The 13,873-nt window shown below is 44.4% G+C and overlaps 1 protein-coding gene across 1 annotated transcript in view; it reads right to left on the bottom strand.

Annotated features, from left to right (window-relative positions):
• MAPKAPK3 (MAPK activated protein kinase 3) overlaps window positions 1–11,961 on the bottom strand; it is a 108,011-nt gene extending 96,050 nt beyond the window's left edge. Inside the window, exon 1 of the mRNA XM_065075247.1 lies at window positions 11,885–11,961. The gene's annotated coding sequence lies outside the window, so the exon portion shown is untranslated. The remainder of the gene's footprint in view (window positions 1–11,884) is intronic.
• Between the last annotated feature and the right edge of the window lie 1,912 nt (window positions 11,962–13,873).

The raw sequence follows: 13,873 nt of genomic DNA, 5'->3' as shown, positions 1-13,873 counted from the left end.
TTCCATTTCTGCCCTGACCTGTCAGCTCTCCTGAGACAAACCACTGTGCATCCTTGGGCTCCAAGTCCCTTTTGTCCCCTTTTTTTGCCTCACTGGTATCAAATACAAGCTTCCTGGGTGTCAGCTGCTGAACAGTATATGCCTGTAAGGTTAAATGTATCTCAGACTGCAAAATGCTGAACGATTCTGTAATGGAAATAATAATGAGTACTTCAAGTTTCAAGGCTGGTATTTCTGGGACAAATGTCACAGCTCCTACAACCTAACGTCCCAGGGCTAGTGAGCCTGGGAAGAAGAGCTGTGTATAGGAACCACGCGCAGGGGAGCAGGCAACCAACTCTACAGCAACTTTTAATCATAAAACCCAAATTGAAGGAAATTTTTATTCCTCAGCCCCAAAAATTCAAGGCTGCTGGAAAACCGATTTGTTGGGAATTTGTGTTTATCATGAGTTCATTGAGACCCTGTACTGTAATTCTTTCTTTCACTGTGATCAGTCTGTTCCTCAGAAACCGGACCAACTGTATTTTGCTCCTGTAGGTGGTATCTGTAAGGCCACAGTGCAAGGACCGAAACTATTGGTATCATGTATATTAGTCATTCAGCCCCCTGCAAACACTCACCCACCTTGTGAACACAATACAGGGATGAAGCTGTGTCCAGCCGAGCAGGTACTCACGGATTTTTGTTCAAATTATGTTTTGTGAGCCTGACTCAGCTGCTGACACCTCCTCACCACACAGGATGCCTGTATTCTTTTGCAGCAGCTCTGTTTTTCCCTTTGAATCTGTGCTAATAGGAAAGCACCAGGTGGAAGAGTTTATTTTTCTAGTCACTGTTTTTTTTCAAGATGCTGCCTGGCCTAGGCCAATTCCAAGAACTGAAGCAGTTGAACAAAGAAACTTTTACAGGCTCATCAGAAGCATGACCATCACTGCTCTGGCAACTTCCCATGCTGTAGCAAGAATTTGCACAAACCAAAACAAGACCACACGCAACAGAAGGGCTGAGCAACACATGCAGCGACCTGCCAGCAACAGCAGCTTCAGCACCTCTGCAGACACCTCCAGCACCGTGCTGTGGCACGGCCCAGCATGCGTGCTCAAGAAGAAAAACCTCCCTACCGTTGTTTATTCAGGCAAGTAACCAAACCACAGTGCTTCCACGGCAGTGGCAGGGGGAAGGCAGCAGATAGGGTTGTTCACTCAGTTCCCTCCAGAGGGGCTGTGCTCTCGGACAGCGCTCACACACCGAAGCCACATACTGCAGGTTGTTGACTACGAGGCCTGAAACTTCAACAGCAGTAAATTCCTTTAGGGGACAGGATGGGGTAAAGCAGAGGCTTGTACAATCCCAGTCCTTCAGCCCTTCTTCCTTCACTCCCCCCATGAACTCTGCACAGGCACAAAAATAATATCAAAAAGTCATCTCATCATGTGTAGCTACCAGTGCCAGCTTAGAACAAGTGAATTTGACATCCCCGGTTACCCCAGCCCCTTCTCATTCTCTCCTTCCTTGGGTGTACTTTGACAGCTGCCTAGGCTGGCATTCGTGGTGAGTTTGAGTTTGTTTTTTCTCCTGGATTAACGCACTGAGGAGCTGAGACCCGGGGCCAGTCCACGTCAGAGCTCAACTGAGAAATCAAAGCCCCCAGGCTGACCAAAAGCAACCTGATAACCAAGTGAGAAGTCTAAGCCAATTTTAGGCACAGAGGGAAAGGATTTTCTTTCTCCCCTGAATAAAGAAAGCCAAAAACACTGAAAGAGAAAAACCTCTAGACAATCTTCAGCTAATTGCATCCATGGAAATAACAATAGAAATGTCTATGTCTGCTGTGTTCTAGTCACCTTAAGCTGTTTTCTGGATCTTATCACATTCATCACAGCCATTGGACTCAGATGAATTTGGCTCTGGGGCTATGGCTGTGACAGTCACAGCTGTGGAGTAACAAGCTTTGAGTCAGCCTGAAGAAAGAGGCAAATGAGGCAGTGCCTTTCCAGAGATCCAGTAACAGTCTGTGTTTCCAGAGATCTCTCTCCCTGGGGACCCCACAGGCATTAACAAACCCTCATGATCCCCAGCTGAACCACAGTATCAGTACATCCTATACTACACAGTGCTTGGCCCCAGTCACGCAGCAAGAAACAGAATCCAAATTACAAGATTATAAACTACAAACTCCTCCTCCCTACCTTTAACACAAATGCAGACCCTCATATAAGCAATTTCATTTAACTGACTGGAATTTACCCTACAGCACGCAGTCATTATATGGCCCTAAAAGCACATTACCAAATATTTTGTGCATCAGTATGCAGCACCATGCTGTAATTGCCCTCTCAAGATATACCTTAACCAGGACAATTTCAGGGGAATCTGTGGCTGAGAAGTTCTTTGCGCTCCAAAATGTCTTTTCCTTCCCAAAGCACAGAGCCCGGGGAGCACACGGCCACGGGAGCAGCCTGCCTGGCAAACAACTGCTCGTGCTTCGATTCTGATAGGCAAAATAAAAAACAAAGCAAAACAAACCCAAAACATAAAAGCCAGTCCTAGCATAAATCTAGCAAATCTGAGTTACATCAGGGATACAATGTCGCATCATCGGCCAAATGTATTTCAGAGTGGCTTCCATATGCATGGTCTCAGTGAATGAAGAAAGCCTTTGTCCCTTTCTAAAAGAGCACATTTTGTAGCCTCCGTAGCTTCTCTTGGTGCAGCAAGGGTTAATCCAGGCTAGCAAACTAGAGGGATGAAGATCAGTTCATCTTTTCCATTCAGGCAGAGCCTGCTACAGAAAATGCTGGTTTCTCGATGCTCGGTGACTTCCAGGAACAGTGAGCTAAACTCAGCTGCTCTTCCCAGCACCAGCTGAGGGGGCGGCAGGGGATGGAACACAGCCCTGTTCTTGGAAGGCAGGAAAAAATAAAGCTCTGTCAGAGCTGTGCAAACTCTCCTCTCTCCCTCCTCCCCTCCCTAAAAGCCTCTTTCAGCATCTCTAGCTCCCCACAGTACAGCTGGGTTGGTTTTTGCTTTTATCAAATAAACATAAAAGCAACGCAAGAAAACTGCAGGCAATTCTCAAGCAGACAGAGGTTAAGTTAATCAAATAAATAAATCATAAGCTCATCTCTATGAGCTCCCACATGCCCCATGATTTTGCTCAGTTCAGTGCATGACCCACTGTATTTATTAACATTTTCCTGTTAGATAAACACAGAAAGCTATAGAACCATCCAGTTCATGGAAACTATTTTTGGCTGCTTCATCTTCATGCAATACAAATTCCAAGGGATGATTGGATATTTGGACTTCTCCCAGCGTGGCTGACTGTGATCAGACAGTAACCTCATTGCTATTCTTCTGTGGAAACAAACATCTTTTAGAGATGACAAGTATCTGGCTTGTAGGTGCAGTACTCTGAATTAGATTCAGGGAAAAAGAGGAGTCACCAGCTGTGAGGAATGTGAGGATAGCCTTGAGGCACACAAAAAAGGAAAAGAGGAATCAGACTGGGTTTGTGTCACGGTTCCTCACAAGCTGCCCTTGAAATACAAGCACCGAGCTGTGAATAGAGGGAGAAATCCTCCTGCAAAGTTTGCAGCCAGCGGCATAGCTGGATGAGAATTTGAACCATCTTTTACACAGACTCAAGTCTGGCCCTGTAGAAAAAGGAAAGAAAGCCGGTGACATCTGTGCTGGGAGGCACCGAGGACCCAGCAAACAGGCTCCCATGTCAGATGTCTTGGACAACAAGCCAGGGAATGAATGGGCCACGCAGCAGCTCAGACTGGCAACTGGTCACCCCAGGACAGGGCCATGGCACACTGCCATCGAGGCGCTGCAGCAGAAGCTGTTCCCTGAGATAGACAGTAGCTGTTCTGCAGATAAGACATCTGTCCCCAGCGCAATCAGTCTCTCACCTATTACAAGTGTTCCATGCACTTAAAATGCCATCATTTTCTGTTTGTGCAATGTTTTTTTTAATCTATTGGACAGAATTGAAATGCAAATCTGCACGGTCACACAGGACCCTCAAGTTCCCTGCAATGCCAAGGCCATACGCATATGTTTAGAAGACAAGTAGACTTCATAGTTGTATTTCACGGATTTCAGGGCTATGAAAAAGCCCAACACGCATGGAAAGCAATGTAGAGTCAGCAGCAAACTACAAGACCAGTTTACAGGTTGTTGAACATTTTCCACTTGCTGGCTTCTCTGTTCTCAGCCTCCAGCTAAGAGACTGCAGCACTCTGCTGTCCCTCCGGGGCTGCGAAACTCCACCAGCACGATGCACCATTTATTTCTGCTACATTCAATTAGAAACAGGAAGCAGAGAGCTGGGCACTCGGTTCATTTTTAGCTGCACGAAACTGTGACGACCCAGCTACTTGTCTATAAATCAATGTAGATGTGCTGATTTATACTCTGTGAGAAAGTGGCTCATTAGCTAGAATTAAACAGGGGCCCGAGCCACATCATTTAAATTTGAACAGTGCTCCTGAACACCCTGTTCAGCAACTGGGATTTGCTTGGTGCCTTCCTATATTTAGCATACAGTAGTGTAACTGAAGCAACAAAATTAGACCCACAAATAGACTGGTTTCTCAGTACTTAATCGAGGACCTTTTCCTAGAACTGCAGAGGGCTGAAATTAAAAGAAAGAAATGTGTGGTAATCAGCACCATGGAGGCAGGAGGAAACCACCATGAGTTTAAACCCCAAACACACATTCTGGCCAGCTGAATGTGTACCCATGTTTAAACTAAATGTGGCTTCACAGTGACCCAGACCAGGGATTGCTCGAAACACTTCAGAGTGCACAGCCCAAGTACAAGTAATTACTGAGCAGGTAGAACTCTTACGGTCTGCAATTCTCTGTACAAGAACGTGCTCAGACCCCTGTCCTTAATGGATGAAGGAAATGGCAGATCAGAGATACCTCTGCAACAATGCTAACCTGTTTCTGGCAGAGACTTTTGAGAACAGCAAAAGGTATAGAAAGGAGTGACTGAAAGACAAATTCAGTGTACAAACTGCAACATGCATCAGACAGGCAGCAATCACGCTGCAGCAGCACTTAACAACAACGCCAGGAAAGAGGCAGGAGCCCACGGTGCTGTGCTTGTTCAAATTCACTATTAATAGGTCTTACAACATAAACTAGAACACTCCATTTTCTGTCCTTTTCTTCTTAATCTTCTAGTTTTTATTAGGCTGCTGAATAGGAGAATTACATTTTAAAAATCTCTTTTCTGTAACCAGTTTTCATATTACTATTAGCAAAATCTCCTCTTTGCATTCTAACTTAACTGATAGAAGAAAAAGACAAAGAAAATATTCTATAAGCAGAAACATAGTCAGACATTTAAGAAATGTTGAAATGCTTGAGAAACTGTCAAAGCTTTCAGCTGACAGTGAATGAAAGGGAGCTTAATTTTTATGTGTTTCTACAATACAAGCACCACAATCCTCACAGTGCCAGTTCGGAGATGCAAAAACATTGATACAGAACTAAGCCTGAGGTATTTTAATGTATACTTTGGAGCTCTATTTTCCAGTTTTTCCTGCATAACATGGGATCTGTACTGGATCAAGAGAGATGAGGTAGAAAGATTGAGAGTTGCCCAGCACTGGTTTCACATACTGCATTTCCCCGCCCTACTGCTATGGGAGGCAGAAGGTGAGGACAAAGCAGGGAAAGTGAGAACATAAGGAGAGAAACAGGATATGGGAACCAGACAGTAGCATAAATGTAAATCAGTCATTGTGCCTTTGATTGACCCCGAGGCAAGACAGCTGAGAAGGAAGGGCCCAGCCTGCTCCTCTCCCTGCAGCGCAGAAGCAGCACTGGGCTCTAAAGCTGAATCTAAAAAACACTCAAAGCTCTGGATACTAAGAATTGGTTATGTAAAGCCGCATCAGGAAAGTGTTTCCTGTATGGTGCAGATGTTTTTCAATGCAGGTCTACAAAACATTATAGCATAATTAAGCTTCCATAAATATTAATAATTCAATTTGTAAATCCATTTCTAGTTCCGTTCCTTCCATTCACCTAATAATTAATATTGCTTTCACATCATCATTAAAGATACCAGCTCGATAGTAACAAAGATTAGGTCAAGAATCTTATTTGTAACGAATGGTGATAAAAAATATCAGGTGCAGATTATAGAGTGTGGGAGTGCAGAAACTGATGGCCCTGACCTCCAATTTCTTCTATAAACACAGCAGCCTCTCTGATATTCACAGATACCAGCATTTCCTAGAAGGAAACCAAGAAGAAATAATGTACTCTTAAATTACAAAACACTCCCTGGAGACGTAAGTACATGTGAAAAATACGTGTCAAATGCAATTCGGGGAAACACAGTTGTTGTTTTAAGAAAAGCCATGTTACTTTCCTATCAAGGCAACATGAAGGAAATAGAAGTGGAATCACCCCCTCTGCCACTGTGGGGAGCCCACTCAAGCTGAGGGCAGCAGAGCTGTAACGGAGGGTAAAAGAGAAGCCGTGAGGCAAAGCTGATGGGGAGGTGAAGGACTGTGCAGACATATAGACGATAAATATCTTTTATCACACAACTCAAAGAATCAGCTTGTGAACTTAATGCTTCACCCTTTGCCTTGCCTTCTTTTTCTCCCCGCAGGCACGCTGTTCCTTCCAACAGGCCCCTCGCACCGCTGCACGCTTCTGCAGCGAGGAGCTCCAAGGCACGGGCTGGTAAGCAGCACTTGGGCACGGCTTTCCTGTATCTTTGAAGAGCTTCCCTGGGCAACATCTTGCACTTTTATACTGCAATTTGTTATGTAGGAGCAGTCTGGGCTTCCCATCTCATCCAGGCCTTGAGTCCATAGTGGGCAAACCCCTGTTAGCATCCCAGCAGAGACACAGCCAGCATGTAGAAAGGTCTTCCTATAGTTAATCTTATAAATCCTTCATTAGAGAGGGTGCAAAGATGGGAAAGCCCCCCTGCTCACAGCCATGCTCTCCACAGAGCCCAGCAGCTGGACAGTGTCACTGCAAGCACTAAAGCTCAACAGCGAGTGTACCTTTCCTTTAACAGGCAGCCTGGAAGCTGTATGGACTGCACGCTGCCTCCCTGGCCCATCAAAAGAGGAATTACCTTTTCAGCATCCCCATCATCATTCAGAACATTTCCAAAGGAAATTAATTTGTAAATAAGTAGGAGCTTAACTCACCAGTGGACAGAATATCCAAGAATAAGCAGCATGCTACTACCTCCCACTGATGGCTATTCCAAAACTGATATTGCTTTGGGAACTGATGGTTTAAAATCTCAGCCAGCTCACTTCCCTCTTAACCAGCAGCACTTTGTGGCCTTTTTTGACCCAGAGCCTTTTTTGGTTTTCTTTTTTTTTTTATTCAATGCCTCCAAACAATGAAGCTGAAGTGTCGTTCTGTCCCGTAAGAGTCACCAGAGGCTGTAAATCCAGTGGGTACACCGAGGATCATCTTCCCCAGAGCTTGTTCCTAAGCCCACAGGCAAAGGAGGATCCAGGGCAGAAGTCCTTCACTCTAAAATGACCACATGATGGTTTCACTTGTCTATTCCAGTTTCCTTTTTGGCATAATGAAACCCCAGCCAAAAATCCAGTGTCCTCGATTTCCCCAGTATTAAAAATTGCCATCTGCAAACCACCTATCTTCTTAACACCTCTGCTGGAGCACTTGCCTCCAAGTTATCTAAACATGTACTTTCTAAAATGCTTATTACTAATCAGTGTTTTATAATACTTTTTTCTTGGGGCCTAATAATTTAGAAATTAATTCATTATTCTCCTGTGATACTAGCATATTATTCTGCTGTCATCCAAAACCAGATCAGAACTACTTACTAAATGCTTCTACTTATTTTCATCATCATTAACAATTGCAGCATTTCCATTTCAAAGGGGTCTTACACATTCTTTTTCTGTTTCAAGCAGAATGTTTAAATTCTTTATCTTCCTTGAAGATAGCAGCCAAGGATAATTTTACATTTTCTTTTTCAGTTCCAGTTTTCTGCACTTCATTTCTAATGTATATTAACTGCACCCCACTCTCCCTCCTCTTCCACACTGCTCTTACTTTTTTGTTACTAATGCTGTCTTCACTGAACTATATCAGCTTTTATGAAGATGCCTCTTTCATGAGGGCAGATCACAGTTCTTTGCCATACAATGCAATGTTCTTAAAGAACACCTGATTCTAATACGTCTTCCTATAAAACAGTCCCCAAGTTTAACTCAAAATGTCTTTTAACTTTTGGTAAATTATATATTACATTATTAGTTGGGAAAGTTGTCTTTTTGTTTAGATTTATCTTTAACGAGGTCACAGTTATGCAGATACTCCCAGCTTCCAATCCAGCTCTGAAATCCTTTGCTCCCAGATGTGCTGGGTCTGTTAAAACACTATCTGACGATTTCTTAAAGGCCATGCAGCACATAAATCCTTCCACTCTGAGCAGCTGCACCTGCCCATTTGTGTAACCACCATGAACTTACCTTCTCTGGATGCAGATTCCTGGATTCCAGTTGCACAACAGCCACTAAGTCAATGTGGCAGCAGGGACTAACATGCACTCCCACCCCCAGGTGGGAACATTTCTGCTCTCCTTGGCATGCAGAGCTCGGGCTAGGTGCTAGGCTTAGAGTCAGACCTTCAAAAAGCATTCCCAAAATGGGTCTGAGGGCAAGGGAAGAAAAATATCATGGCTGGAAAACAGCAGAGAGGGACAAAGCCTGAATTCTGCACAGTGCTGACCATGATGCAGGCTGGCACCCCACTGCCCCAGGGGACTCCAGCAAGGACGAAAGGAAAGGCAAAAGATCATCAGTAAAAGGGGTAGAAATATCTTACTGAGTCTGTCTTTTGAGGCAGAACCCTCCTAGGTGGAATCCAGAGGAGAAAAATAAGAATGGAAAAGGGTCAGATGAACAACTGCATTTACTGAAAAGCTTTTAACTTCTAGGACCACAGATACTTCATGTCATCCAACAAGAAATTGTCACTTTCTGCATTTGATTAAATGTTCGGCCAAACTGCTCCCTCCTGACACCTTCACCAAACAACCCCATGCAAAGACAAGCCCCCTCTGAGCGGCCAGTCCCAACTGCACCAGATACCTCCAGCAGGCTGAAGTCCAGCCTATCAACCCTTCTGCCCAGGAAACTGGGGTTTTCACTAAATCTCACTGCAGGAACACATCGGGCCCCAACCCAAAGAGATACTTGCCTACACCTCTTGCTAATACTCCTAGGTCAGAGCATGAAATAATTCTTCAAAGTTCTTCTTCGAAGAACTGCAGTTTCTGGTCTTGGAGAAGGGCAGAACGCAGTAGAAAAATAACTGGGTTTGGAATCTCACTGGACAAATTAGTGCTGTGATCTTAAACAAGTCCAGGTACTTGGTATGTTCAGAACTAACCACAAAAATCAGGCTAGATCAAAAATTGCCCCCCTAAGTTGCCAAACAGGATCAATGCTATGATCTAGCCAAATCCTTACTCACATCTGATGCTGCCCAAGACTTTAAAGGGAAGTAAAAAAACCCAAACAAAAAAAAAATCCATTATGCAGAATTAAGAAAGAGGTTCTTTTGAAGGCTTGTCTTGTGCTGGGACTTCAACTCTTCTGGTTTACCCAGCACTCTCTCTTCTGTCTTCTTGTCATTTTTTTTTGCACAAGAATTTCCAAAGGCAGATCCTGAAGCATATGACAAATCTCATTAGCTGGGAATTGCATGGAGAAAAATGTGCTGACCATGATGCAGGCTGGCACCCCACTGCCCCAGGGGACTCCAGCAAGGATGAAAGGAAAGGCAAAAGATCATCAGTGAAAGGGGTAGAAATATCTTACTGAGTCTGTCTTTTGAGGAAGAACCCTCCTAGGTGGAATCTCATTAGCTGGGAATTGCATGGAATCAAATGGAATTAGCTGGGAATCAAATTGCATGGAATCAAATCTCATTAGCTGGGAATTGCATGGAGAAAAATCAGACTTAAAGGTAAAGACAGCTGTCAGCAGCTAAACAAAGGAAAGATCCGGCCATTTATGAGAAAAGGTGGGCTTTGTGGGAGCTTATCGAGCCAAAACATGTGACTATTTGCCTCTGCTCTAGCTGTATTTTTAGCTTTCAGCAATGACAGCTACAGTCCTTTTTCAATTTAAAATTACTCAACGTTAACTTAAATAAGTTTTAACTTGAAAAGCTAACTTCCAAGAGGAGGAAGATTCTTTAAGCAGCATTCACCAACCAATACCGAGAAATCAGGCTAAAGCCAAAATGCGTATTTATTCAGCTTGTCACACATCGATCCAGCCTGTTCACATGGAGCTCTGCAGTCTTGAAAGCTGCAGCTACTTCTAAAAGTTCTTCTTCTGAACTTTTATTAATGAGATATTTACACCACTGTTTACCAGAAACCCACAGATATTACAGCTTAAATATATCAACTCACAGTTTCACAGTATGTTTGGGATTGGAAGGGACCTCAAAAGATCATCTAGTCCAATCCCCCTGCTGGAGCAGGAACGCCTAGGTGAGGTCGCACAGGAACATGTCCAGGTGGCTTTGAATGTCTCCAGAGAAGGAGACTCCACAACCTCCCTGGGCAGCCTGGTCCAGTGTCTGTCACCCTCACTGAGAAGAAGTTTTTTCTCAAATTTAAGTGGAACCTCTTGTGTTCCAGCTTGATCCCATTACCCCTTGTCCTATCATTGTTTGCCACCGAGAAGAGCCTGGCTCCATCCTCATGGCACTCACCCTTTATATATTTATAAACATTACTGAGGTCCCCCCTTAGTCTCCTCTTCTCCAAACTAAAGAGCCCCAGCTTCCTCAGCCTTTCTTCATAAGGGAGATGCTCCACTCCCTTAATCATCTTGGTTGCCCTACGCTGGACCCTCTCCAGCAGTTCCCTGTCCTTCTGGAACTGAGGGGCCCAGAACTGGACACAATATTCCAGATGTGGTCTCACCAGGGCGGAGTAGATGCTCAAATGAACATTACACTTTCATTTGCTACCAATATGTGTACACAAAGAATTCGTTAAAAATTAAGAGCTTATTGAGAAGCTAGGAAACAGATTAACCAGATGTAAATTGATTTATATTTTTTTTTTAGCCAAAAATGATCCCAACCAATCACATATAAGTGCTCTTAATTTTTATTTTTTTTAAACAATTAGCCTTTTGTCAGATTGGCTTTTACCGCTTGTTGCCAACTCTTGGCTCCTCAGCCAGTCAAACACAACCAACAACTGCTCTTCACCTAATCCTATATAATAATATAACACTGGTATCTTGTGAGATTTGTGATGCTTTGCTGCTGCCTTGAATTCTCCTGTGCAGAGAAACAGTGCTTTGGAAGGAAGGTCTGTGTTTTATCCACAGCTCTTTATTGTCGTATCAACAGGAAAAACCCTCCGAGGGAAGCATGTTCACCAAACCCATTATAACAAACACAGACACAGAACAAACCAAGAGGCAAAGATAACTCCTCTGGCACACAGCATGAGGGGACAGGAGAGCCTTGGGCATCCCCCCCTTTCCTTGCATGCCAGTCCCTTAGTTTTAAAGTACTCCCAGGAGTCTCCTTCCAGCAAACCCCAAACCCAGAGGGCAGCGCACCAGGCAGGAGCTGTGTACCCACCACACAACACACCAGAAAGTCTCAGCAACTTCCACCTGCCAGAGCTCACCCCAAGCGCTGTGTTTCACTTGGTTAGTACCCCAAGGTATCGCAGGCCTGCTGGGCACATCAGAACAGAAAAGGCATAGAAGAGCGCCGTTCTTTCTCTTGCAGGTTTTACACTATTAGCACGAGGCACAAAGCACGACACTGATTGCAGAACGATCTTAAAGCAGGGGAGTGACTTACCCTGAGCGAAATTCACTGCTGAGGGAGGATTCTGCCCAGACTTGTGCACCACTTTGGCTCCATTCATGCCATGGAAACTGGTTTAGAGAAAGCAAAAAATAGATAATTTCACTCGTGGGGAATATCTTCTTCCAGGAAAAACTGATTTGCTAAACAACACATTGGACTTTTTTTTTTAAACTAATTTAGCACAAGACTAGTATAAGCCCTTGCTGCCTGTATTGACCCAGCTAAATACAGACACCTAACTGAAATTCTTAGAACAGGAGTTTCTGCAAGGGTCATTGGTGACAGAAAGATACATGTCACCTGAATTTGACACTCATTTGTCTGTGCCCACATTGCTCTGCTGGAGGATCCAGCATTTCTTAGGTATTTAGGTTCACATTATGTGACTCTATCAAGTTTATTCTGCTGTCCCTTCAAGGGGGAATTTTTAACCCTCTTTCTGCTCCTTTCTCCATGGCAGCTGAACCCATTTTCAGCATCTCCCTGTTCACTTCCTGCTTCGGCATTTTCTAGGGCTTATAAATCCCCCTGGACTGGGAGGTAGGGGGACTTACATTGCAATTCGCTCTACGAGATGGACAATAGCTACTGCCTCATTTTGAAATCCAGCACACTCTTTCCTTCCTTCTTCCTCAAACTGGAAAGAATGAGCTTGTTCCTGGGTGAGGCAGCAGCTCCTGACCTTGCAATAACTGTTGCCACCCCAAAGGCAAGAACCTGCCGATGTGCTGTGAAAAAGGAGTTGCAGCGCTTCTGGAACTATCCCCCCAGCTTTCTCTTCCCCTTCATTCTGTCCCTGCCGGGCCTGACAAAATCCTATGAGGATAAACTGTACTTGGCAGCTTCCCAAGCAGCATGAAGAACGGGCTCCTCCCGCCCAGGCTGCGGTTCCCGCTCAGGGGTGCCCCAAGGCAAGCCGTGCGGGGCACTGGCAGGCATGGTTAGTGCTGTCGCTAAATCCTGCACATTTATGGCACCACAAAGGCCTCTGTGCATGACACAGCTTCCCAAGGCAGCAGAGATCTCTGCTGTCTGCTGCTGTGGAGGCTGAGTGACCTCCAAAAAGGCAGAAGTTTCCTCTGTTTTTAGGAGTCCTCTAAGCCTCTCTGTGCAGGACGGCTCAGGTGCTTTGCCTTTCTTTGTTTCCCTGTTCAATCCTACCCTGCAAACATGACTGCAGTGCTCAGAGCCACAGCTTATCTACAGGTGCCTCTGGTGAGACAATAACATGGAGAGCAGGTGCTGGTACATACAGAAGCGGCTCAGGCCACGGTGGATCATTTGCTGGCAAGAGTTCTACTAGTATGCTTTGGGCATGAACACCGCGGAATGTAGAACAATGAGCCACTTTCTTGGGAAATAAACCTGACATGAAGTCCGCCTGGTTTTACATCTCAGTGTATCTCTCGAGTAACAAAATTCAAACATCACCAAACCATATGAGGACTCTCTACATTTTTGCGAGAGATACTAAGTCCCAGCACTGTCCACTTACAGAGCAGAAGACTGCGCCTGCCCACATTCATGTGGCCACAGCATTTAATCTGAACTAAGGAAACAAGCAGCTCAGAGGTCCTCATTTCATCACAGATATATGAGATATCATTAAATTAATATTGAACCCTTCTAAACAAAACATGCTTGTCTGTTAAAACCCAGCAATGCTGTTCGAAGAACAAGCTGTTTATATTGTTATTCCACTGCTACAGAAGTGAAACTGGTAACTGGTAACTTTGGCATACAACCCTGGCAAGCAGGTACTTTTCCTTTCCCAAAGCTTTCAGAATAGCCCATTGTCATGCTCCACTGTAACCTGGATTGCTGTGTACTGTGTACAGTTTTGTTATATAAAAGCTGTACTGAGCACATTATTATTTCACACACTATCCTTTCTTTTCTATATCTCTTATTAGATCACAAAGAATAAAGAGCTGATCTCAGCTATCAAATAAACATAAATGCCTGCTGCAAGTCTGAACC

This window comes from Columba livia, chromosome 10, assembly GCF_036013475.1.
Source record: "Columba livia isolate bColLiv1 breed racing homer chromosome 10, bColLiv1.pat.W.v2, whole genome shotgun sequence".
Classification (NCBI taxonomy): Eukaryota; Metazoa; Chordata; class Aves; order Columbiformes; family Columbidae; genus Columba; species Columba livia.
Note: the sequence above shows the minus strand (reverse complement) of the source record. Positions and strands in the feature narration are given on the sequence as shown.